We start from the raw sequence: 25,802 nt of genomic DNA, 5'->3' as shown, positions 1-25,802 counted from the left end.
AAATTGAACAAAGGCCTATCATCTTTATTGGTTTTTCATAAAAGCAACTCTTGGTTTTATTTATCAATGCTTTTATTAATTTGTCCTTTAAATTTTAGCAATTCTCATTTGGTATTTAATTGGGGGTTTTTAATTTGTTCTTTCTCCAATTGTTTACTTGTATATTTAATTCATTAAATTCTTCTTTCTCTAATTTATTCATGTAAGCAATTAAAGATATAATATATCCCCCTCACAGCTACTTTGAGTGATTCCCATAGCTTTTGGTATGTTGTTTCATTGTTGCCATTATCTAATGTAAAATAATTAATTCTTTCTATAATTTGTTGTTTGATCCACTCATTCTTTGAAATGAGGTTACTCAGTTTCCAATTGGTTCTGGGTCTATATTTCCCTGGTCCAATATTTCATATGATTTTTATTGCATTGTGATCTGACAAAGATGTATTCACTATTTCTGCCTTTCTGCAATTTATTATTCCATTTTATGCCCTAGTACATGGTCAATTTCTGTATAAATGCCATGTACTTCAGAGAAAAAAAAGGTATAATCCTTTCTATCCCCATTCAATTTTTTCCATAAGTCTATCATATCTAGGTTTTCCAACTATCTATTTACCTCCTTAACTTCTTTCTTGTTTATTTTATGATTAGCTTTATCTAAATCTGAGAACATGAGACTGAGGTCTCACACTAGTAGAATTTTGCTGTCTATGTCTTCCTGTAGTTCTTTCATCTTCTCCTCTAAGAATTTGGATGCCATCTCATTGTTCACTTACATATTCAGTATTGAAATCACTTTATGGTCTATGGTACTTTTTAGGAGGATATACTTTCCTTCCTTATTTTTTTTAATGCTGTCTATTTTTGCAGCTGCTTTGTCTGAGATAAGGTTTGTTACCCAGGATGTTTTTCCCTTCAGCTGAAGCAAAATATATTTTGCTCCAAACTTTTACTTTTACTTTATATGTATCTCTGCTTCAAATGAGGTCCTTGTAATTGGCATTCACATTCAAAGCTGTAATTATTAATTCTTAATTGCCCTCTGTGCTATCTTCCCAATGTATTTTTTACCTTTTTATCCTTTATCTATATTCCCCAGTATTTTGTTTCTGAATATCACCCCCTTCAGTGTGTTTGCCCTCCTATTGTAACCCTCTCACCTTTCTTTCACATTTCCATTTTCCCTTTTCCTTGATTATCTTCTGTTTCTTCCCATTCCCCCCATCTCCATCCCCCCTTTCCCTTTTAATACTTGATGAGGTAAGATAATTGAAAGGTAAGATGCTTTTTTAAGTTAACTGAGTATGTGTGTAAGTTAACTTTAAACCAAGTCTGATGAGAGGAAGATTCAGATGTTTCTCATCTCCCTTCTTCCCCTTTATTAACAGAGGACTTTTATACATCTTAATGTAATGACATTTATTTCATTCAATCCCATCCCTCCTCCCTTCTCCTTCCTGTCCCCCTTTTTCAGGAGGAAGTGTTTTTATTTTTTAAGAAATAATTCATTTATTTTGAGTTTTACAATTTTCCCCCATTCTTGTTTCCCATCCCCCAGCCCCACAGAAGACATTCTGTTAGTCTTTACATTGGTTTCATGTTATATTTTTATCTCAGTTGAATGTGATGCCAGAGAAATCATATCCTTAAGGAAGAAAAATAAAGTATGAGATAGTAAAATTACATAACAATATAACATTGTTTTTCTAATTTTGTGGTAATTTTCTTTGGTCTTTGTTCAAAGTCCATAATTCTTTCTCTGGATACAGATGGTATTCTCCATTGCAGATAGTCCAAATTGTCCCTGGTTTTTGCACTGAATGAATGAGCAAGTCCATCATGTCTAATCAACACTCCCATGTTGTTGTTAGGGTGTGCAATTTTTTTTTATGGTTCTCCTCATCTAACTCAGCATCATTTCATGCAGATCCTTCCAGGCTTCCCTGAATTCCTATCCCTACTGGTTTCTAATACAACAATAGTGTTCCATGACATACACATACCACAGTTTGTTAACAAACTGAGGAAGTGTTTTTTTAAATCATTTTGAGACATAGAGAATTCAGAGTATCCATCACTTCTAGCTAAGTACATTCTATCTAGTTGAGTTACAGTTCTTGAGAGTTATTAGAGTCTTTCTCCCAAGTTGGGTTATAGCCAGTTTCATCCCATTGGATAGCCATCTCGTTGATAAGCCACAAGTGTCCATCATTTCTGGCTAGGCATATTTTCTTTGTTAGAATTACAATTCTCAAGAGTTATGAGTATTTGTTCCTATGCTGTGATATAGCCAGTTTCATCTTATTGAATAGCCATTTGTTTTTCCTTTACCCCCCTTTTTTACCTTTTCGTGCGTCTCTTGAACCTCCTCCTTCATGTCCAAATTTTCTATTTAGCTCTGGTCTTTTCATTAGGAATTTTTAAAATTCTTCCATTTCATTAAATGTCCATCTTTTCCCCTGGAAGAGAAAGCTCAGCTTGGCCAGATAATGGATTCTTGGTTGCATTCAGAGCTCCCTTGCTCTTCAGAATATCTCATTCTAGGCCCTTGTATCCCTTAATGTTGAAGCAGCAAGGTCCTGTTTAAAACTTACTGTAGCTTCTTGGTATTTAAATTGGATTTTCTCTTTCATCAGATAGTTCTGGAATTTGGCCACAAAATTCCTTGGTGTTTACATTTTAGGATCTCTTTCCAGAGGGGATTGATGTATTCCATCAATAACTATTTTTCCCTCTGGTTCCATATCAGGACAATTTTCCATTACTAAATCCTATAATATTAAGCCCATTCTTTTCTTCTCTTCAATTTTTTCAGGAAGACCTATTGGTCTTCTCAGGTTTTCCCTGCTCAATCTATTCCTTGTGGTTTTGCTGATGAAGTCTTTTACATTTTCCTCTATTTTTTTCTATTCTTTGGTTTTGTTTAGCAGACTCTTGCTGTCTCATGAAGTCATTAGTTTCTGCAGACTCCATTTTTTTTAGAGAGGAATTTTCTTCATTTACCTTTTGCCACTCCTTTTTCCAAATGGTCAATTCTATTTTTGAAAAAGCTTTCTATTTGATCAATTGAGGTTTTGAGAGAATTATTCTCATTTTTTTATTTGTCCAATTGTTTTTTCCAATGATTTGCTTTCTTGTTACAAGGTGTTATTCTTCTCTTGGGTTTCTTTTCCCAAATGTTCCAGTTGATTTTTAAACTCCTTCCTTATTTCTTCAAGGAAGACTTTCTGTGCTGGAGATTATATCATATTCTCCTCTGAGGTTCTAGGTCTCTCTGAGTTAGGGTATTTTCCTTCCAAGAATTTTTCTATGGATCCACCTTTCCACTGGCCTTTCTTCGTTTTAGTAAGAACTTGAGTTGGGGAGGGGCAGGTTCACAGAGGTTTGGTGTTGGGATCCCTAGAGGCTTTACTCAATGAGTGTAATATCTCCAGCTGGCCAGTAGGGGGTGATAAGGCATTTACTCACTGAGTGTTATATCTTCAGTTGGCCAGTAGGTGGTAATAGAATTTTTGTTCATCAAATGTAATATCTCCATCTGGCCAGTAGGGGGTGGTGGTTTCTCTCTTTCCAGTGTCTGTGACCTTGATTGAAGCCTCTCCTCTGGCCTGGAGGGAGTGATTAAAGCTGTTAAATACTTTTTTCTTCAATCAATGGTAGACTATACCCTGGGGTGAGGTCATCACACTCCCTATTGTCAGCTAGAGTGCTAATCAGCTGCTCACATACCTGTGCCTCTGGCAGAAGGTCTGTTATTGTATTTGTCCTTAGAGGAGGATTCATTTGAAATGCAGGTGTGGACTTGGAGTTCCTCAGGACCAAATGAGCCCATGGATGATGACTGTAGCTTTCCTGTACCAGAACTTCCCCCCCCCACCCCCCAGCCCTGTCAACAAGCTCCCGAGGGTCAGCTCCAACACCAATGCCTCTGTTCCTTAGTTAACCCAAACCCCCCTGGTCTACTATGCTCTAACCCTGCATCTGATCAAGCAGGTCTGGTTCTTGGGCCCTTAGGCTTTTGGCTCCATCCTTGCAGCTAATCAGGCTGATCTGCTGCTGATCTGCCCTCTGCACCCTGACTCACCCAGGACTGCTGAAGACAAATACCGAGGTATGTGTTCTTTCTCCTGTCTTTTCTTTCTGTGTTTTATTGAACATATTTCTGTTAAGAGGTTTGTTTCATATCATATATAGGGAAAGATCAGGAGATTTTAGAACTGTGCTTGTCTTCTCTCCGCCATCTTGGTCAGAAGTCGACTCAAATCTGTTGATGATACCTATGCCAGGAAGGATCAAAACAGAAAATATGTAATTCAATTTCCCTAATGAATATTGCTTCAAAAATTTAAGTTTAACATCCATCAAGTGGTTACAATAAGTTATCCCTTGATGAAAACAGATAGTATTTATACCCAAACTGCCGGGTTGGTTCTATATCAGGAAAACTATCTGTATAATTGACCACATCAATAACAAAATTAACAGAAATCATATGATTATTTCAATAGGAAGAGAAATAGATTTTGACAAAATATAGAACCCATTCTTATTAAAAACTCTAGAGAGCATAGAAGTAAATGAAATTTTCATGAAAAAAATAAGCTGTACATATATAAAACCATCAAAAATCATTATAAGTAATTGGGATAAGTTAGGAACATTCCCAGTAAGATGGGGGGTGAAGCAAAGTATATCTATTGTCTCCATTATTTTTCAATATTGTTTTAGAAATGTTAACTTTATCAATAAGAGAAGAAAAAGAAATTGAAACAGTCAATGTAGATAATGAAAAAATAAACTCATTCTTTTCAGATGATATGATGATATTTTTAGTGAATCCTAGAAAATAAATTAAAATCTGCTTCAAATAATTAACAACTTTAGCAAAGTTACTGGATATAAAATAAATCCACATAAATCATCAGCATTTCAATATATTAGCAAAAAGACTCAGTAGCATGAGAAAGAAAGAGAAATTCCATTTAATGTAACTGTAGAAATCATAAAATGCCTGTATGTGTCTACCTTCTGAGACAAAGCCAGAAATTATGTGAAAGCAATAATACACTTTTCACACAAATATAATCAGATCCATATAAGTGGATAAATGTCAATGGTCATGCATGGGTTGAGTTAATGTAATAAAAATGATAACTCTATCTAAATTTAATTGCTGATTCAGTCCCATGCTAGCAAATAATGTATTTTATTGATCTCGAAAAAAACAGCAATTCACCAAGAAAATAGTGTACACATTAATTTCAACATTATGAGATCACCTTTGATGGAAGCAGTTCCTTTCTTTAGTTCAGAGAGCTAGGAACTGTATTAGACCAGCTATGGACAATGTTATTCCAATTCAGGGGAAGAAAAACAAAATAAAATAGAACAAAAAACAATCCTTCAGAATATGATGAACACTTTATAAAAAATTTTCTTTTATGTATCTCTTTCCCTTAACACTAATTCTTCCTACTAAAAATGATTGATTTGAAAATATTTTTACTTAAAATATGTAAGTGTAATGACAACAAGACCATTTACTGCTGGGGTGGGGTGGGAAGGGAGGGTGGAAGGAAATTGTGTAACTTAAAAATATAGATGTGTGTATGAATGAAAAAATAATAAAGATGCTACTCAAAAAAATGAAAAAGCAAAAACAGAAATTAAATTCATCTGGAGTGAAAAAAGGTCAAGAATATCAAGGCATTAAGAAAAAGAAATGCAAAATAATGTGGCATAGATTTAACAGATTTAAAATAACATCATAACATATCAATCAGAAAATATCCTTTATTCTACCTGGGATTAGATTAATAACAAGATAAAGATTAGGAAATGACAATAATCATCTACTGTTTAATTAGCCCTAAGACTCCACCTCTGGTAAAAGTTTTGAAATGTAAAATTTGCTATGGTAAATATACATTTGAACTTACAGTCTAGGGATTTAGGTTGATATCTTAATTTTGTTATTTTGTAGGTGATCTTGGACAAGTTTCATAATTTTTCTGTCCTGGAAAAGGAGAGTCAAAATGGTGGAATAAAAACTGGGAGTTGCCTGAACGTTCCTAGGAAATCCCAACGAATAACTTCAAACAATGAATGTAAATAAATTCTAGAATAGTATAACCTAAAGCAACAAAGAGGGAAATATTTTTTTCAGTCCCAGAGCAAGTTTTACAAGAACAGATAGGGCCCCAGAAAATCAATAACAGGACTCCCAGACATTGAGTCACTGGCAATTGTGGTGGCTTTCAGAACTCTCAGACCATTTATGCTGAATACAACATAGAAGGTCAGCAAGAAAAAGCTGACACTCCTGGGTTAGAGTAGAGAAAAATCTCATGACAGGCCACAGTAACAATTATAGCTCCAGCAAAGGAAAAGAGGCCTTGTGAACCATTGAAACAGCAATTGTCATAGATGGTTCTGGAACTCTCAGTCCACAGATTGTAAGGAGATCAAACAACTCTTGAGAAAGATATTATTGGAATCTCTTTGCTAGCACTGAGTCAAGACACTGTTGATATGTACATACTTGGAATGGGATCACAGTACTTGGATGTGGTTCCGGGGAGAGAAGGGACACTAGCATATCAGAGCTTGAGGCTTAGGAGTAGCAGGCACTGTCCTCACAGTTGCAGTGCATAAATGAGTATCCTTTTTTACTTACAGATCAGAGCATAGGCCAGAAAAGTAATAATACGTCTTTAAGTTCATGTTTCTTCTTAAAAACAGAAAAATTATAGTTCCCTAGGAAAATCCTTGAAAACTATTGCCAAAAAAACCCTGAATCTTGGGATTGTGCACTGTCTAAAATGAAAGCAGATGGGCGGGGGGAGCCAACATGGTGATGTGAAGGCAGGATTTCCCTGAAACTTGTTCTCCAAAAAACTCTAAAAACTGTCAAATTATGATTCTAGTCAAAATTTAGAAGGCTAGAATCCACAGTAAGACTGAGTGATACAATTTCCCAGTCCAAGACAACATGGAAATTCTGTGGGAAAGATATGTTTCACTGGATGGGGGTTGGAAAAAAGCCTCGGCCACAGCCCAATCCAGGGATCACCAAGAACAGCTTGAAGGCATGGTGCAAGAACTCTGTTGCACCAGACGGCAGGAGCACCAACCTCAGAGGAGACCTGCAGTGAGAACCTACAATGGGAATGATGGAAGCCAGCCTGCAGCCCACAGAGGTAAGGGGATAGGGGAGATTGCAGAAATCTCTCTGTTGCACCTGGGGCTTGACAAAATTGTTTCCCCACACTGAGATCCAGTTTGCTATTTGGTCTTACATACAAAGGTGACTGAGCAGAGACCTTCCTCACTGCTCCAGGAAAGAGGGTACACCTGTAATAATCCACATATCAAAACACAGGCAAGAGAGCATTAAGATGTTGAAGGAATAAAGGTCCCAGTGGGGTGTCCCAAACCCCCCCAAAAGCCTTGGAAGTGTGGTAAATTAGTCGTAAGCTGAAGAAATGAGCAAACAAAAGAGAAAGATGAATATGACCACAGATAATTACTTTGATCACATGGAAGATTCACAAAATGGCAAACCCAAAGTTTCTGTATCCAAAGCCTCTAAGAGAATTAGAAAGTAAGCTCACACTATAGATGAGCTCAGAAAAGACTGAAAAGCAACTAAGGGAAGTGGGGAAAAAATGAGAGCAATGAAGAAAAATCATGAAAACTAAATCAGCAACTAGGTGAAAGAAATACAAAAAATTACTGAAGAAAATAATATGTTAAAAATCAGTTTAGGTGTAGCTAAGTGGCACAGTAAATAGAGCACCAGCCCTGGAGTCAGGAGCACCTGCGTTCAAATCTGGCCTCAGACACTTAATACCTACCTAGCTGTGTGGCCTTGGGCAATCCACTAAACCCCTTTGCCTTGCAAAAACCTATAAAAAACAGTTAATGGAAAAATGCAAAACAAAAGGCAAATGAGGAGAATGCCTTAAAAAAAATTGGTCATCTGGAAAAAGAGATAAAAAAAGCTCTCTGAAGAAAATAACTCCTTCAAATGCATAATACAAGTAAAGGAAGCTGATGACTGAAAGAAATCAAGAAGAAATAAAACTTCAAAAAAAGTCAAAAATTAGAAGGAAATGTGAAATTTCTCATTGGAAAAATAACTGACCTGAAAAACAGATTCAAGAGAAATAATTTATTAGTCTACCTGTAAATCATGACCAGGAAAAGAGCCTTTACTTCATTTTTAAAGAAATAATACAGCAAAATTGTCCTAAGATCCTAGAAGTGGAGGGCAAAATAGGAATTGAGGGAATTCACTGGTTACCTCTTGAAAGTCATCCCCAAAGAAAAACTTCTAGTAATATTATAGCCAAATTCCAAAATTCCCAAGTCAAAGAGAAAATACTAAAAGCTGCCAGAAAAAAAAAAAATTCAACTACTGTGGCTCTGTAGTCAGGATTACTACTCATGATCTGACAGCATCTATATTAAGGGCTCATAGGATTTGGACTATAACATTATAGAAGGCAAAAGATCTTGGTTTTCAATAAAGAGTCAATCACCCAGCAAAACTGAACATCTTCTTTCAGGGGAAAAGATGAACTTTCAATGAAACAGAGTACTTTCAAACTTTCCTATTGAAACAACCAGAGCTTAATAGAAAGTTTGATCTTCAAGAACAGTACTCTTGTGAACCATAGAGGGGATGGAAAAGAAGACTTAATTTTGAGGAACTTAATGATGTTGAACTGTTTGTATTCTTGCATGTGAAGAGGATATTGATAACTCATATGAACTTTCTCATTTATAAGAGCTGTTAGAAGGAGCATATATACACAGGACATAGGAAGGAGTAGAATATAACGATATATAATAAAAAGATGGAGTCAATGGTTGATAAAGTAAAGTACTAGGGAGAAGAGAAAAGAGAGGATTCTCCCTTCCCGATTGGTTCTCCAGGTCAGTGGTTTTGCTGATGAGGTATTTTACATGTTTTTCTAATTTTTCTATTTTTTGGTTTGGTTTAACACAGTCTTGTTGTCTCATGAAATCATTCATTTCCACCAATTCTATACTTTTTCTTAGAGAATATTTTTCTTCCTTTATCTTTTGCACCTCCCTTTCCAGTTAGCCCATTCTATTTACCCAAATGAAGTTTTGAGAGAACCATTTTCTTTTTGCATTTGCCCATTTGAGGATTTTAGAGAATCATTGTGGTTTTGTATTTGCCTAATTGAAGTTCTGAGAGTTATTCTCAATTTTGATTAGTCTAATTGTTTGTTCAAGGATTTGTTTTCTTGTTTCAAGATGTTAATTTTCTCTTGCAAAGTGTTAATCTTCTCTTGAGTTTCTTTTCCAAGTTTTTCCAATTGTTTGTTAAACTCCTTCCTGATTTCGTCAAGGAAAATTTTCTGCACTGGAGACCAATTCATATTCTCCTCATCAGTGTTAAATCTCTCTGGGTTAAAATGTGTCTCTTGTAAGTATTTCTCCATGGACCCTACTTTTTTCTGGCCTTTTTTCATCTTGTGTTGAGGGGTGGGGAGTTGGCTCTCAAAGATTTGCTTTTGAGGATCCTAGAGGCCAGCGAGTAGGGGGTGCTGCTTGCTTTCTCTGGAGTGAAGTCCTCAGCAGCAGGGTTTGAGTTGACCTTGAAAATTGGGTTGGGTCCTGGGGGAGGGAGTTAATCTCTTTCTTTTGAGTGAGCTCAGCTGCCCTGAAGAGGTGGGGGTGGGGTGATTTATTGTTTGTTCTGGGCAAAGGGATATGCAGAAAGTATGGAGCTCAGGGTCCTGGCCCAGCTGGTTGTTCTCCAGCAGTGCTCTGAGACTCTGTCCTGGAACTCATGCTCGAGTAGCTTTTCTCTCCCTGGCCAAAGACTCCAAAGCTAAATTTGGATCTCGCACTCACCACTCACTGAATTGTCCATGGCAGAGCATGACCCTCTGGCCTCCCCCAGCTGCCATCCCCAGAGCTGATCCTCTGCTCTAGTCTCCTGGTTCACCCACTGTCCCCTGGGCAGACATTCTTGGTAGGTGATCTTCCCTAGCTTCCCTTTCTGGATTTTGTTGATCGAATTTCTATTAAGAGGTTTCTCTCATGTTATTTCTGAAAGAAAAGAGACAGCACTATCACAGTGTCTGTCTTCTCTCCACCATCTTGTCTGGAATTCTGTGTTATTTCTAATGTTGTTTACATTGGTTTTGTTTGTGCAAAACTTTTCTTTTTTAATTCACTGCAGTTTAAATTATACATTTTGTCATTTATAATGTTCTCTATCCCTTGTTTGTTTATAAACTTCTACTTATTCCACATATCTGTTAGATGGTTCTCATTCTTCTCCCTCCATATATCTAGCAAGTTAACTATTCCTTATTCACTTCTTGACCTTTGGTGTCCTTGCTCCTGTCAAAATCTTATATTCATTTTGAACTTATTTTGGTAAAGTTGTGAGATGCTGATTCATGCCTAACTTTTAGCCTACTATATTCTATTTTTCCAAGTACTTTTTGTCAAATGATGAGTACTTATTCCAGATGCTAGAGTCTTTGGGTTGAATTTTTTTGGCCAATTTGCAAATTTTTGAACTCCCCAAAAAATTGAAGTTCCCATATTTCCATTAATATTCCTCAGAGTACCTAATAGCAGTATCTCCATTTAGAGTGAATGAAAGACTGACATTATTGTGTAGAAGAACCCTATATGCAATGGATACAATTGATCTGAGAATAATCTAGTTATTTCCTCTGATAGGGATAAGCATATTCTAGAGTTTACATGGGAAATAAAGATATGTTGAATCCTAAAACATAGCTTATTTGATAGGAAATGAATACTTTCACTCAGTAAAATATGACTATATCAATTCATGCTAAAGTTGCTTAGTATTTAATGTTGTTATATGGAATCATGAACACTGTGCCCATGCCTTAAGGGAGAGAGTATCAATGGGGGTTTTAGAACATGAGATGCCATCTGGTGACTATTTCCCTTTGATGATTGGGAGAATTAAGCAAGATATCTTAGACATGTTTCAATAATTGACTTTTCCCAGGTTTTAACATACTAAATATGAGCTTTCTTTCATAAAATGTAATTTTACTTGAAATCTCAGGACTATGTCATGAATCAAATGGATGCAAAAATATCCTCTAATAATTAGTTACTCAACAAAGATGCATCATGACTTTTAACAATATTTGTCTATTTGAAATGATTTAAATGCTGACTTTATATTTATTAATTTGAAAGTAGTTCTGTTTACTTTAGGTCTTATTCATAGGCTGCCCCATTATTTTTTTTGGTTTAAATAAAGAACTATGAGTATATGTAAAAATTTATTGCTCAAAGTAATTAATCATTTTCCTTATGAAATTTCCTGGGCAAATTAAGGATCTTATAATTCAATGGTTTTCTCTAGTGTAAATGGAACATGCTGAGAAACTTGCTAGAGAAATGACTACATTTCATGTGCCTATGAAATATTTTCCTATATTTTGATACCTTTTTCAACTTTTCCAAGATATACAAAAAGCCCTGAATTCCTTTCATAACAAAGTTCAGAGAAGAGAAATTCCTAACAAATTACAGGTAGGGATTTAAGGGAACAAGATCAATAGCAAATGACAAAAAATGAATACCTACAAAGCTACAATCATATTTTAGGGTGATACAAGAATTTCCTTCCTTCTCTCCTACAAATCTCTTTGTAAATGGACATTTATTCTTCCATTTCAATTTTAATTAATTTTAGGTGCTTTTTTCTACTCAATATAATAATTTTGTTGAACTGAATATGCAGTACAGTGAAATTCATAATGACTTTGGAAATCCTATTGACTGCAGTGAAACTTATGCAAACTTATCCTCACCAAAAGAAAAATAGTTCCATTAGCTCACTTTATTAAATATTATTTTTTTGTGATTGTAGATTCAGGGTTTTGGAACTTGGAAATTTAAAACAGAATTCCAGATAGCAGAAATGTCTCAGTGTTGTGTCATATTTTGAAATGAGTAAAAGTCTTTAAGGGAAGCTCCTAGAGAGAGTGGAGATTATGATCTAGGTCTCTGTCTCTGTTTCTCTGCCTCTGTCTTTGTCTCTGTCTCTGACTCTCTCTCTCTCATTCATATATACATATATATATATATATATATATATATACATATATATATATAAAACTAATCTATCTATATTCCTTCATTCAAATCCAATTTGTGCTTTTCATGGAATAACCTCCCTGATATTATGGTCTTGGGACATTTAGGTGACACAGTGGAAAGAGCAATGGCCTTGGAGTCAGGAGGACAAGAGTTTGAATCTAATCTCAGATACTTGTCACTTACTAGTTATGTGACTTTGGACAAGTCATTTAACCCTGACTGCCTCACATCCAGGGTCATTTCCAGTCATCCTGATCCATTTCTGGCCACTGGAGAAGGCCACAGAGATGGCTCTGGAGGAGAAATTAAGGCTGGTGACTTAGCACAGTACCCACTCAATCAAATCCAATTCATGAGTTTTTCATGGTACTACCCTCTTGGTGTTGTGACCTTTGAAAATGAAAGACAGGGGGTGGCTAGGTGGCACAGTGGATAAAGCACTGGCCCTGGAGTCAGGAGTACCTGGGTTCAAATCTGGTCTCAGACACTTAATAATTACCTAGCTGTGTGGCCTTGGGCAAACCACTTAACCCCATTGCCTTTCAAAAACTAAAAAAAAAAAGTTATAGTGCCATGGTGTGAAAGTGACAGAAGTAGAGGATATACCTAATACCTAGTTTGGGAAGGATTTTAAGGCTATAATTAGAGTATTATAGATAAGGAGGGAAGGAGGATACTAAGAGGGACTGAACATGAAAACATGAGGAATGACAACTTTGCTTGACACTATGACTCCAATTGGAGGATGTTTACTGGGGGTGGGGTAAATTTGGGACTTGGAAATATTTGGCTTTGCATGACTCTGACTTAAAAGTTTTATGTGACCAGAGAGGGTACTTGAAATGGGGTATGGTATACATTTGAGGTAATTTGTGACTCTTAAGAAGTGAATTTCAAAGGAGATAGAAGAGGGGAGGGTACTTAGTGCCTTTGAAGCAATGCTATTTATCAGTCAGTCAAGCAATCTAGCAATAAAATTTTGAGAATACCACTATAAGGACAGATTACAGAACTATATTTTGAGAAAGGGTTTATGGGTCCAAGACAGAATTAAAACAATAAAAACATAAAGAGGACTATACTAAGACAAGTTTATATGTTACTGGATAAATAACACCAGGTAAAGAGGCACAAATACCTATTTTAGGAGATGTAAAAAAGAGAAGTTGTGAACATTAAGTAAATCGTTCTAAACAGATTTAACCCATAAAGGAAATATGATGCACTCCTATTTGAGTATAAAAGCTATCCTATCCTAGAGGGAAATGAGGAAGGGAAGGAAAATAAAAGGGAAAAAGGGATTGATGAAAGGAAAGGTGAAAGTAAAAGTAAAATTAAAGTTAGAATTTTAAAGAAAACATAAAGAGAAAAGGGAGGAAAACTTTGGGGAGGAAGAAAAAAAGGAAAGGAAAGAGGAAAGTAAAATTGGAGAAAGATAGCATGGTAAGAAATACAAAGTTACTAATCTTAACTGTAAATGTATACCAAATTTACTCCCCTTTCCAGTCCACTACATCCAATCATAGCAAAAGTTTTGAGCAAAGTAATCTCTCTTCATTATCTTTTTATGTCCAGTGTGTCTCTAAGGGCACATTGTTCCTCCTTCTCTAAAATACTTTAACCATAGCTTACAACCATCACCATGGTACCATAACCCCCATAAAATGGAAGAATAGAGCAGAATGGAGTAAAAAGGAGAATCCTACAATATGTTGTTCAAAAGAAACACATTTGAAGCAGACAAATATACCCAAATACATATAAAAGCCTGGAGCAAAAAAAAAAAAAAAAAAAAAAAAAAACAATCAGGGGTAATGATCTTGTTATCAGGGAAAACAAATGCAAAAATAGATCTCATGAAAAGAGATAAGCATGGGCCAAAAGGTGGCATAGTGGATGAAGCACTGGCCTGGGAGTCAGGAGTACTTGGGTTCAAATCTGGATTCAGACACTTAATAATTATCTAGCTGTGTGGCCTTGGGCAAGCTACTTAACCCCATTTTCCTTGCTAAAACCTAAAAAAAAATAAGCAAGGTATCTAGGTCTTCTTAAAAAGCATCATATCAGTATTAAATGAATATTCACCGAACATTAGAGCAATCAAATTCTTAGAAGAGAAGTTGTATGAAATACCAGGAAACATAGACAGCAAAAATGTACCAACTGGGGACCTCAACCCACCCCCATTCAAAGAATTAGATAAATCAAAAAGTAAATGAGAGGAAAGTTAAGGTGAATAAAATCTTTGAAAGATATAATAGAGCTCTGGAGAAAAATGGAAAGGAAGAGAAAAGAATATATTTTTTATCTCCTATACATGGTATCTATATCAAAATCGATCACATCTTAGAGCATAAAAACCTTACAATAAAATGTAGAAAGGTAGAAATAATAATTGTATGCTTTTTAAATCATTGTGCAATAAAATTATTATATGTAATAAAGGGCCATGGAAAGATAAAACAAAATGCAATTGAAAATTAAGTAACCTAATTTTAGGGAATAAGAGGATTAGGGATAGGTAGGTGGCACAGTGGATAGAGCACTGGCCCTGGTGTAAGGAGTACCTGAGTTCAAATCCAGCCTCAGGCACTTAATAATTACCTAGCAGTGTGGCCTTGGGCAAGTCATTTAAACCCATTGCCTTGCAAAAACCTAAAAAAAGAATGAAAGGATCAAATGACAAATCTTAGAATAATCAACAATTACATGCAAGATAATTGCAACAATGAGGCATCAGAGAATTGTAGGCTGCAAATGTAATAGTTTTTAGGAGAAACTGTTTATCGCCAAATGTTTATATGAATAAATGAGAAAAACAGGAGATCAATGATTGAGCATGCAATGAAAAAGAACAAAGTAATCATTCCCCCAAAAATGTTGATTTAGAAATTCTGAAAGTCAAAGGGGAGATTAATAAAATTGAAAGTAAAAAAAGCAATTGAAATGATAAGTATAACTAAGAATTGGTTTTATTTTTAAAAGAAAGATATTAATTATTTTGAATTTTACAATATTTTCCCTAATCTTACTTCCCTCCCCACATCCCCTAGGGAAGTCAGTCTGTTAATCTTTACATTGTTTTCATGGTAAATACTGATCTAAGTTGAATGTGATAAAAGAGAATTCATATCTTTAAAGAAGAAAACTAAGGTATAAGAGATAATAAAATTACATAATAAGATAACAGGTTTTTTTTTCATTTAATTAAAGGTCTTTGGTCTTTTCTCAAATTTGAAATTCTTAGTTTCTTGTAAGCAGCATATTGTAGAATTCTTGTTTTTAATCCTCTCTGCTATTCGCTTACATTTTAAAGCACAGTTCATCTCATTCACATTCAAAGTTATAATTACTAACTTTTTTATTGCCCTCCATGCTATCTTCCTTCTGTATTTCCCCCTTTTTTCATTTTATCTATATTCCCCAGTATTTTGTGTCTGAATAACATCACATTTCAGTATCTTGGCCCTCCTAATCCAAAGTCCCTCTCCATTCTTTCCCCTTTCCCTTTAACATTTCTTCCTACCCTTCTTTCTGTTAGTTCCCTTTTTCTTCCCCTTCCTCTTTTCCATTTCCCAAGTACAGTTTTGGAGAGAATTTTTTTCTTTTTGTATTTGCCCAATTATATTTTCCAAGGATTTGATTTCTTGTTGTAAGATGTTTCTCTTGCAACATGTTAATTTTCTCTTGAGTCTCTTTTCCCAATTTTTCTAATTGATTTTTAAATCCCTTCCTGATTTCTTGAAGGAAGTGTTTCTGGGATGGAGAATAGTTCATATTCTCTTCAGAAGTTCTAGGTCTTTCTGGGTTATAATCTATGATTTCAGAGTAATTGTCAATGCCCCCTCCCCTTACTGATGGTCTTTTTTCATGTTCCTAGGATCCTGTGTTGGGGGAGGGGCTGGGTCTCAGAGATTTGCTTTTGAATACCATAGAGGTGTTATACATTTGGCTTAGTAGCTCCAAGTGGGCTGGCCAGCAAAGGGAGCTGGTTTCTTTCTGTGGAGTGTTTGAAGCCCTCTCCCTAGGCCTGGTGGGAGTGATCAATCAATGAAACTATAATACTTAAGAGAAATCCTGGAGGGAGTTAGGGGGCAGTGGCAACAGCTTCTGAATTGTCCTTGAACAATGGGCTGGGCCCTGGGGGAAGTAGCTAATCTCCCTTTCAATTTAGGCAGCTCTTCTTTGCCACAACTGAGCCTGAGGGGATGGAGGCTGATACTGTTTTTGTTTTTGGAAGGGAGCTCACCTAAAAGTTTGGAGCTCAGGAAAAAAGCCCTAGGTCAATCTCCATCTCTCTGTGCTGGAACGTGCCCTCCAGCCCAGCTGGGAATCACTAGACCTGTTACCCCCTGACAAATGTTCCAGGGCCAAAGTTTGTCCTCTGATCTGCCACTCACACAATCTTCTGTGGCTAAGGCTGATCCTCTGCCTTCACCCCACCGCCACCTCTCTGCTGGATGTGTGCTCTTTGCTTCTTGTTCACCCACCCTCCCTTGAGACAGATCTTGAGGTTGATGTTCTTCTCCTAGTTTCTTTTTCTGGGGTTTTTGCCTATCGAATTTCTGTTAAGAGGTTTCTTTCATGTTATTTTTTGAGGGGAAACCAGGAGATATTAGCACAGTGCTTGTCTTCACTCCACCATCTTGACCAGAAAGAATGTTTTTTTTTCAAAAAAATGAGATACATTTGCTTAATGTTATTTAAAAACAGAAAGAAGAATGACAATTATCAGTATCAGAAATTAAAAAGTTAAACTAATCACCAATGAGGAGAAAACTAAAGAAATAATTTGGAACTATTTTGCACAACAGGATTCCAACAAATCTTACAACCTGAGAGAAATGGATGAATATTTACAAAAATATAATGTTCCCAGATTAATAGAAATGGAAGTAAATATTTAAATTATCTCATTTCAGAAGTAGAAATTGAAGAAACTGTTAATAAGCTTGGTAAAATAAAAATTCCAGATACACATGGATGTACAAGTGAATTCCACCAAACCTTTAGGAAAAATTTATTCCAGTTCCAGAACCCTTTAAAAAACAGGAAAAGGAATTCTGTTCTTTTCACCTTTATGATGCCAGTATGGTGCTGATATCTAAATCAGATGCAATCAACAAAGAAAATTATAGAACAATCTCTATAATTGAAATTGATTTAAAAATCTTAAGAAAAATTTAGAAAAGAGATTGCAATATGTGCTCACAAGGATTATCATAAAATAGGATTTTGACCAGCTAGGTTTTGGTTGAATAATAGGAAAACAATTGTACAAATCAATAACAAAATCAACAGAAAATATGATTATCTCAAAAGATACAGAAAATGCCTTTGACAAAAATAAATCAGTTCTTATTGAAAACACAAGAAAGTAAAGCACTAAATTTAGTATAGCTTAAAACAACAATTAGGATTTATCTAAAAACAAAGATTATATGTAGTGAGGATAACCTTGGAGCATTCCAAGTAAGATAATGGTTGAAAGTGGGATGCCAAATTCCCGCCAAGATGGCGGAGAGAAGACAGGCACAGTTCTAAAGTCTCCTGATGTTTCACCATCTATCATATGAAAAAAACCACTTAATAGAAATCTGACCCCACAAAACCCATAAAGAAAACCCAGGAGAAAGAATATCTACCTCAGGATTTATCTCCAGCAGCAGCATTGGCTAAATTTGGGCAGGTGAGTCTGGGCTCAGATTAGCAGCTGAAGTGGAGCCTGGTGCCTGAGGGCCCGAGAGCTGGACCTGCTATATCAGAGGTGGGGATACACAGCAGGGCCTTGAGTCAACTAGGGAGCAGAGGCACTGGTGTTGGTGCTGTCCCTCTGCAACTTGTCAACATGGAATGGGGGGGAGGGGGAGAGTTCTAGTGCAGGAGAGTGGCATCCACCATCACTGGGCTCCTCTAGACTGAGGAATTCTGAGTCCATGCCTCCATTACAGCTGAGGCCTCTTCCCAGATCAAACATTTGCAGGCTAATTCTTCCTCAGGAACAGGTGTGAGAGCAGAAGAATTAGCCCAGCTGACAATCCAGAGGAATGACCTCAGGCTAGAGTAATGACCACCATTGATTGAAGGTAAAAGAATTCAATAGCTCCAGCTCCTCCCTTCAAGCAAAGGGAGAAGGCCTCAATCAAGGTCACAGACACTTCAGAGAAAGCAACCAGAATCTCCTACTGGCCAGCTAGAGAAATGACACTCAGTGAGTAAAGCCTTTAGGCATCCCAAGCCCTTGTGAACCAGCCCTTCCCCAACTCAAGGTCTTAGCAAAATGAAGAAGGGTCAGCAGAAAGGTGGATCCATAGAAAAATTTTTGGAATGAAAGACCCTAACTAAGAAAGACTTGGAACCTCTGAAGAGAATAAATGTGGGCTTCAGCACAGAAAGACTTCCCTGAAGAAATAAGGAAGGACCTTAAAAGTCAACTGGAAAATTTGGCAGAGACAATTAATACCTTGCAACAAGAAAACAAATCCTTAGAAAATACAATTGGACAAATACAAAAGGAGAATAAATCTCTCAGATCATCAATTGGACAAATACAAAATGAGAATAATTCTAAGAGATCCTCAATTGGTCAAATACAAAAAGAAAATAATACTCTCAAAACTTCAACTGGTCAAACAGCTCTCTCAAAAGTTGAACTGACCAATTGGAAAAGGAGTTGCAAAAGATTAATGAAGAAAATTCCTCCCTAAAAAAAATAAGTCTGCAGAAACTAATGACTCTATGAGACAGGAAGAGCTAGGTAAACAAAAACAAAAAATAGAAAAAATAGGAAAAAAATGTAAAATACTCCATCAACAAAACCAATGACTTTGAGAATAGATTGAGGAGGGGCAACCTGAGAATTATAGGACTTCCTGAAAACATTGAAGAGAAAAAAAAGCCTGGAAATAATATTGCAGGATCTAGTGATGGAAAACTACCCTGATATCATGGAACTGGAGGGCAAAGTAGTTATTGAAAAAATACATCTATCCCTTCCAGAAAAAGATCCTAAAATGAAAACACCAAGGAATGTTGTGGCCAAATTCCAGAACTATCAGATAAAAGAGAAAATCCTACAAGCAGCCAGATAGAAACAATTTAAATATCAAGGATCCACAGTAAGGATCACACAGGACCTGGCTGCATCAACATTAAGGTATTGAAGGGCCTGAAACAAGATATTTCGAAGAGCAAGGGAGCTTGGAATGCAGCCAAAAACTACTATCCTGCAAAGTTGAGACTTCACTTGGAGGGAAAATGATGGACATTTAACAAAAATAGAAGATTTCCAAAAATTCCTGATGAAAACATCAGATCTAAATAGAAAAAAACAGGAGGTTCAAGAAACACATGAAAAGGTAAAAAAAAAATTTTAAGGGGCAGTAAAAGGAAAAAAAAAAAACTGCTATCCAGTAAGTTGAAAGTGGCTATATCCCAGCATGGGGAAAAAAGATTCTCATAAATCTTGAGAATTGTTACTATAACAGAGAGAATATACCTAGCCATAAATGATGGACATTTATGATATATCCTTGAGACTGCTATCTAATGGGATGTAACTGGCTTTAATGCCACTTGGGAGAAAGACTCTAATAACTCTCAAGAATTTTAACTCTATTAGATAGAATATATTTAACTAGAAGTGACAGAAACTCAGAATTTTCTATGCCTCAGATAGAATGATCTAAAAAAAACCACTACCTCCTTTAAAAGGGGGCCAGGAAAGAGATCGGAAAAGGAAGGGGATTGAATGGGGTAAATTTCATTACACTAAGAGGTACAAAATACCTATGGTAATAGAGGGGAATAAGGGAAGAGATGAGAAACATCTGAATTTAATTCTCATCAGACTTTGCTTAAAGTCAGTTAACTTATAAAATATCTAACCTTTCAAGTATCAAAAGGGGAAAAGGGGAGGGGGGAGGGAGAAAGGGAAGGGGAGTGGGGAAAAAAGGGGGAACCAGCAAAAGGAAGGGACTGGAAAAGGGAAAAAGGGAAATGGGAAAAAAACGGGGAGAGGGTGATATAGGAGGGCAAACACACTGAAGGGGGTGGTATACAGAAACAAAATACTGGGGAATATGGATAAAGAGGGGGAAGGGAAAATACAAACAAAGGGAAGATAGAATGGAGGGCAATAAAGAATTAGTAATCATAACTTTGAATGTAAATGGGTTGGATGAACGCTCCCTTAAAATGTAAGGGAATAGCAGAGTGGATTAAAAACCAGAATCCTAAATATGCTGCTTAGAAGAAACTCATTTGAAGCAGAGAGATACATATAGAGTAAAGGTAAAAGGTTGAAGCAAAATATATTTTGTTACTGCTTAAGTGAAAAAAAGCAGAGGTAGCAATCATTAACTCAGACAAAGCAGCAGCAAAAATAGATAGCATTAAAAGAGATATGGAAGGAAACTATATATATATATATATATATATATATATATATATATATATATATATATATGCACCCAGTAGGATAGCATCCAAATTCTTAGAGGAGAAGCTGAAAGAACTGAAGGAAGACATAGACAGCAAACTATATTAGTGGGAGATCTCAACCTCCCACTCTCAGATCTAGATAAATCGAATGATAAAATAAAAAAACAAGAAAGAAGTTAAGGAGATAAATAGATTGCTCAAAAAATAGATATGCTAGACTTATGGAGGAAACTGAATGGGGATAGGACGGAATATATCTTTTTCTCTGCAGTATATGGAATTATACAAAAATTGATCATGTACTAGGACATAAAAACCTTATGATTAATGGCAGAAAGGCAGAAATAGTGAATATATCTTTCTCAGATCACAATGCAATAAAAGCCATATGCAATATTGGGCCAAGGAGATATAGACACAGAACAAATTGGAAACTGATTGACCTCATTTTAAAAAATGAGTGGACCAAAAACCAAATTATAGAAAGTATTGACCATTTTTTCCTAGATAATCACAATAATGAAACAACATACCAAAACCTATGGGATTCATTCAAAGTAACTCTCAGGGGATATATTATAGGCTTAAATACTTACATGAATAAATTGTAGAAAGAGGAAATAAATGAAATAAACATGCAACTAAAAAAATTAGAGAAAGATCAAATCAAAAATCCCCAATTAAATACCAAATTAGAAATTCTAAATATTAAAGGAGAAATTAATAAAATTGAAAGCAAAAAACCTATTGAATTAATAAATAAAACCAAAAGTTGGTATTATGAAAATCCCACAAAATTGATAAACCTCTGGTCAAACTGATTTAAAAAAGGAAAGAAGAAAACCAAATTGCTAGTATCATAAATGAAAAAGGTGAACTCTCCACCAATGAGGAGGAAATAAAAGTAATAATTCAGAATTATTTTGCCCAAGAGTATCCCAATAAATTTGATAATCTAAGAAAAATGGAAGAATATTAACAAAATTATACGTTGTCCAGGTTAAATGAAGAGGAGATTAAATACCTAAACAACCCTATCTCAGAAAAAAGAAATTCAAGAAACCATCATTGAACTCCCAAAGAAAAAATCTCCAGGGCCTGATGGATTCACAGGTCAATTCTACCAATCATTTAAGGAACAATTGGTTCCAATCCTATATAAACTCTTTGGAAAAATAGGGAAAGATGGAACTCTGCCTAACTCTTTCTATGAAACCAATATGGTGCTGTTACCTCAACCAGGAAGAATTAAAACAGAGAAAGAAAGTTATAGGCCTATCTCCTTGATGAATATAGATGCAAAAATCTTAAATAAAATCTTAGCAAAATGAATACAGCAAGTTATCACTAGGATAATAGATTATGATCAAGGAGGATTTGTTCCAGGAATGCAGGGTTGGTTCAATATTAGGAAAACTGTTAGTATACTCAATTATATCAACAATAAACCTATCAGAAATTATATGATCATATCAATAGACACTGAAAAAGCTTTTGAGAAAATACAGCATCCATTCCTACTAAAACACTAGAGAATGTAGGAATAAATGGACTGTTCCTTAGTGTTGCGGTCCACTCTGGGCAGCCAGGTCTCAGTTTAATTCACAAAACTCTTCTAGGAGCTCCGCCGGATATGTCCTGCATGTTCAATAATGAAAGTCAGCCAGTGAGAGATAAGCAAGGAGTTTATTGCAGGTATATGCTACATCTCTGACTCACATAGTTGAAATAAGGGTATATATAAGCCTAGCCCCCTTGTATCAGCATCCCTCATCTCCAGGCCTGTGGAAGTATAAAGGGGCATGCCACAAAAGGTCTGTATCCTGGAAAAATGTGGAATCTTCAACAAGATAAAGATGAAAGGTAGAGAGATAAGGACTAGAACTCCTTCCTGGGACAGTTGAACAATATGAGGATGAAAGGCAGAGGGATAAGGACAAAAGGTCCTTCCTGAGAATACTCAACAAGATAAGGATGAAAGGCAGGAGAACAAAGAGAGAGAAGGGCCAGAGCTCCTTCCTGAGTTCAGAGCACTCTGGTATGGACATTCCTGTTGTCCCAGGTCTCAATGACTCTCAGGATGAACTCCTCATGGCCACATACTCTGTCTATTATCCCTTTACACCTTAGATTAATTAGCAGTAAATATCTAAAAGTATCAACAAGCATTATATTCATTGGGGAGAGGCTAGAGGCATTCCCAATAAGATTGGGGTGAAACAAGGGTGCCCATTATCATCACTACTATTCAATATTGTATCAGAAATGTTAGCTTCAGCAAGTAGAGAAGAAAAAGAAATTAAAGGAAATTACAATTGGGAAGGAAGAGACAGAACTCTCACTCTTTTCAGATGACATGATGGTCTACCTAGAGAATCCCAAGAAATCATCCAAAAAACTACTGGAAACAATTAGCAATTTTAGCAAAGTTGCAGGTTATAAAAGAAACCCTCATAAATCCTCAACATTTCTATATATGTCTAGCAAGATACAGCAGGAAGAGCTAGAAAGGGAAAGCCCCTTTCAAAGTAACCGCAGAAAATATAAAATACCTGGGAGTCTATTTGCCAAGACAGACTCAGAATCTTTTTGAAAACAATTATAAAACACTTCTCACACAAATTAAATCAGATTTTAATAAGTGGGAAAATGTCAACTGCTCCTGGATAGTTAGAGTTAATATAATAATAATGAAAATTCTACTAAAACTAAACTATCGGTTTAGTTCCCTACCAATCAAAATTACAAAAAAATTACTTTAATGAATTGGAAAAAATGTAAGTAAATTCATATGGAGAAATAAAAAGTCAAGAAATTCCAGAAGCTTAATGAAAAAAATTACAAAAGAGGGTGGCTTAGCCCTACCTGATCTAAAATTATATTATAAAGCATCATTCATCAAAACTGTTTAGCATTGGCTAAGAAATAGAGTGGTGGACCAGTGGAATAGACTAGGTGAAAAAGCAGGAGATGATTATAGTAAGCTGCTTTTTTGATAATCCCAAATAGTCCAGCTATTGGGATAAAAACTGCCTCTTTGATAAAAATTGATGGCATAATTGGAAATTAGTATGGAAGAAACTTAGATTAGACCAACACATAACACCCTTTACCTAGATAGGATCCAAATTGTTACAGGACTTAGGCATAAAAAAACAATACTATAAGCAAACTGGAAGATCAAGGACTTGTTTACCTGTCAGATCTATGGAAAGGGGAGCAGTTTATGACTAAGGAAGAGTTGGAGAACATCAGCAAAAACCAATTAGACAATTTTGATTACATTAAACTAAAAAGCTTTTGCACAGATAAAACCACTGTAACCTAGATCAAAAGAAATGTAGTAAATTGGGAAACAATCTTTATAACCAATGATTCTGACAAAGGACTCATTTCTGCAATATACAGAAAACTGAGTCATATTTTTAAAACAAAAATCCATTCCCCAATAGACAAATGTTCAAAGGTATGCAAAGGCAATTTACAGATGAGGAGAACAAAGCAATCCATAACCATATGAAAAATTGCTCTAAATCATTAATTATTAGAGAAATGCAAATTAAAGGTTCTCTGAGGTACCACCTCACACCTCTCAGATTGGCTAATATGACCAGAAAGGAACATGATTTTTGTTGGAAGAGTTGTGGGAAATCTGGGACACTATTACACTGGTGAAGCTGTGAACTCATCCAACCTTTCTGGATAGCTATATGGAACTACACCCAAAAGGCAACAAGTGCATACACTTTGACCCAGCAATACCACTACTGGGTCTCTATCCTGAAGTGATGATGAAAAAGGGTAAAAAATCACTTGTACAAAAATATTTATAGCACCCCTGTTTGTGGTGGCAAAGAATTGGAAATCCAGTAAATGTCCTTCAATTGAGGAATGGCTTAGCTAACTGTGGTATATTTATGTCAGGGAACACTATTGTGCTATTAGAAACCAGGAGGGATGGGATTTCAGGGAAGCCTGGAGGGATTTGCATGAACTGATGATGAGTGAGATGAGCAGAACCAGAAAAACACTGTATGCCCTGACAGGAACATGGGAGTGATGATCAACCTTGAAGGACTCGATCATTCCATCTGTGTAACAATCGGGAACAATTTTGGACTGTCTGCAAAGGAGAGTGCCATCTGTATCCAGATAAGGAGCTGTGGAGTTTGAACAAATTTCAAGCACTATTCCCTTTAATTTAGAAAAAAACACATATATAATTGTCTGATCTTGTTACGTCTTAGACTTCTTTTCTCTTCTTTAAGTATATGATTTCTCTCTCATCACACTCAATTTGGATCAAGGTACAACATGGAAACAAAGTAAAGACTGACAGATTGCTCTGCATGGGGGGGTGTTGGGGGAGGGAAGTAAGATTGGGGGGGAAATTGTAATACTCAAATAACATATTTAATAAAAATAAATTTAAAAAAGAAAGTGGGATGCCCATTATCACCAATGCAATTCATTGTAGGATTGCAAATGCTAACTTTAGTAAAAAAGAGATGTAAAAGAAATTTAAAGTATTAGAATTAACAAGGAGGAAGCAAAACATTCTTTATAGATGATATGATGGTATACATAGAGAAGGGTAGAATTTCAACTGAAACAATACTTGAAATAATTAGAACTTCAGCACATTAGAATATAAAATTAACTGAATTAAATCATCAGCATATATATGTAATTATACATACATGCATACATATATATATATACACATATATGAAAAGCAATAGCCCAAGAGATAGAAAGATGTATTCCATTTGAAATAACTATAGATTGCATTAAATAATTGGGAATCTCCCTTCCAATACAAATCCAGAAACTATATGAACAAAATTATTAAGCTCATCTCATACAAGTAGGTCAGATCAAACTTAATAATTACCTAATTGTGTTACATTAGGCAGTCTCTTAACCTTATTGCCTTGTAAAAATAGTAATAGAAAAGAGGATAAGGTATAATTTGAGTCAATGCTGCTTATCATCAATCTGTGTTGATACATTGACTTTTTTCCTAAATTGTTAGACCTCTTTTTAAATAGCGTTTTCTGTTTCAATATCTCTGGCATTTTTCTTGATTAATTTTTTCCTTGTGTATTGTTTCTCTTAGTTGTATAACTCTGAGACCAGCCTCAACAGGATGCCAACCACCTGTGCCAGGCAATCATTCCCTGGACCCAGCCTCAGGAAGCCCTTGCTGTAATATA

The sequence above is a fragment of the Macrotis lagotis genome, chromosome 3 (genome assembly GCF_037893015.1).
Source record: "Macrotis lagotis isolate mMagLag1 chromosome 3, bilby.v1.9.chrom.fasta, whole genome shotgun sequence".
NCBI classification, from domain to species: domain Eukaryota; kingdom Metazoa; phylum Chordata; class Mammalia; order Peramelemorphia; family Peramelidae; genus Macrotis; species Macrotis lagotis.
The sequence above is the reverse complement of the archived record's forward strand: the minus strand, read 5'-3'. Positions refer to the sequence as shown.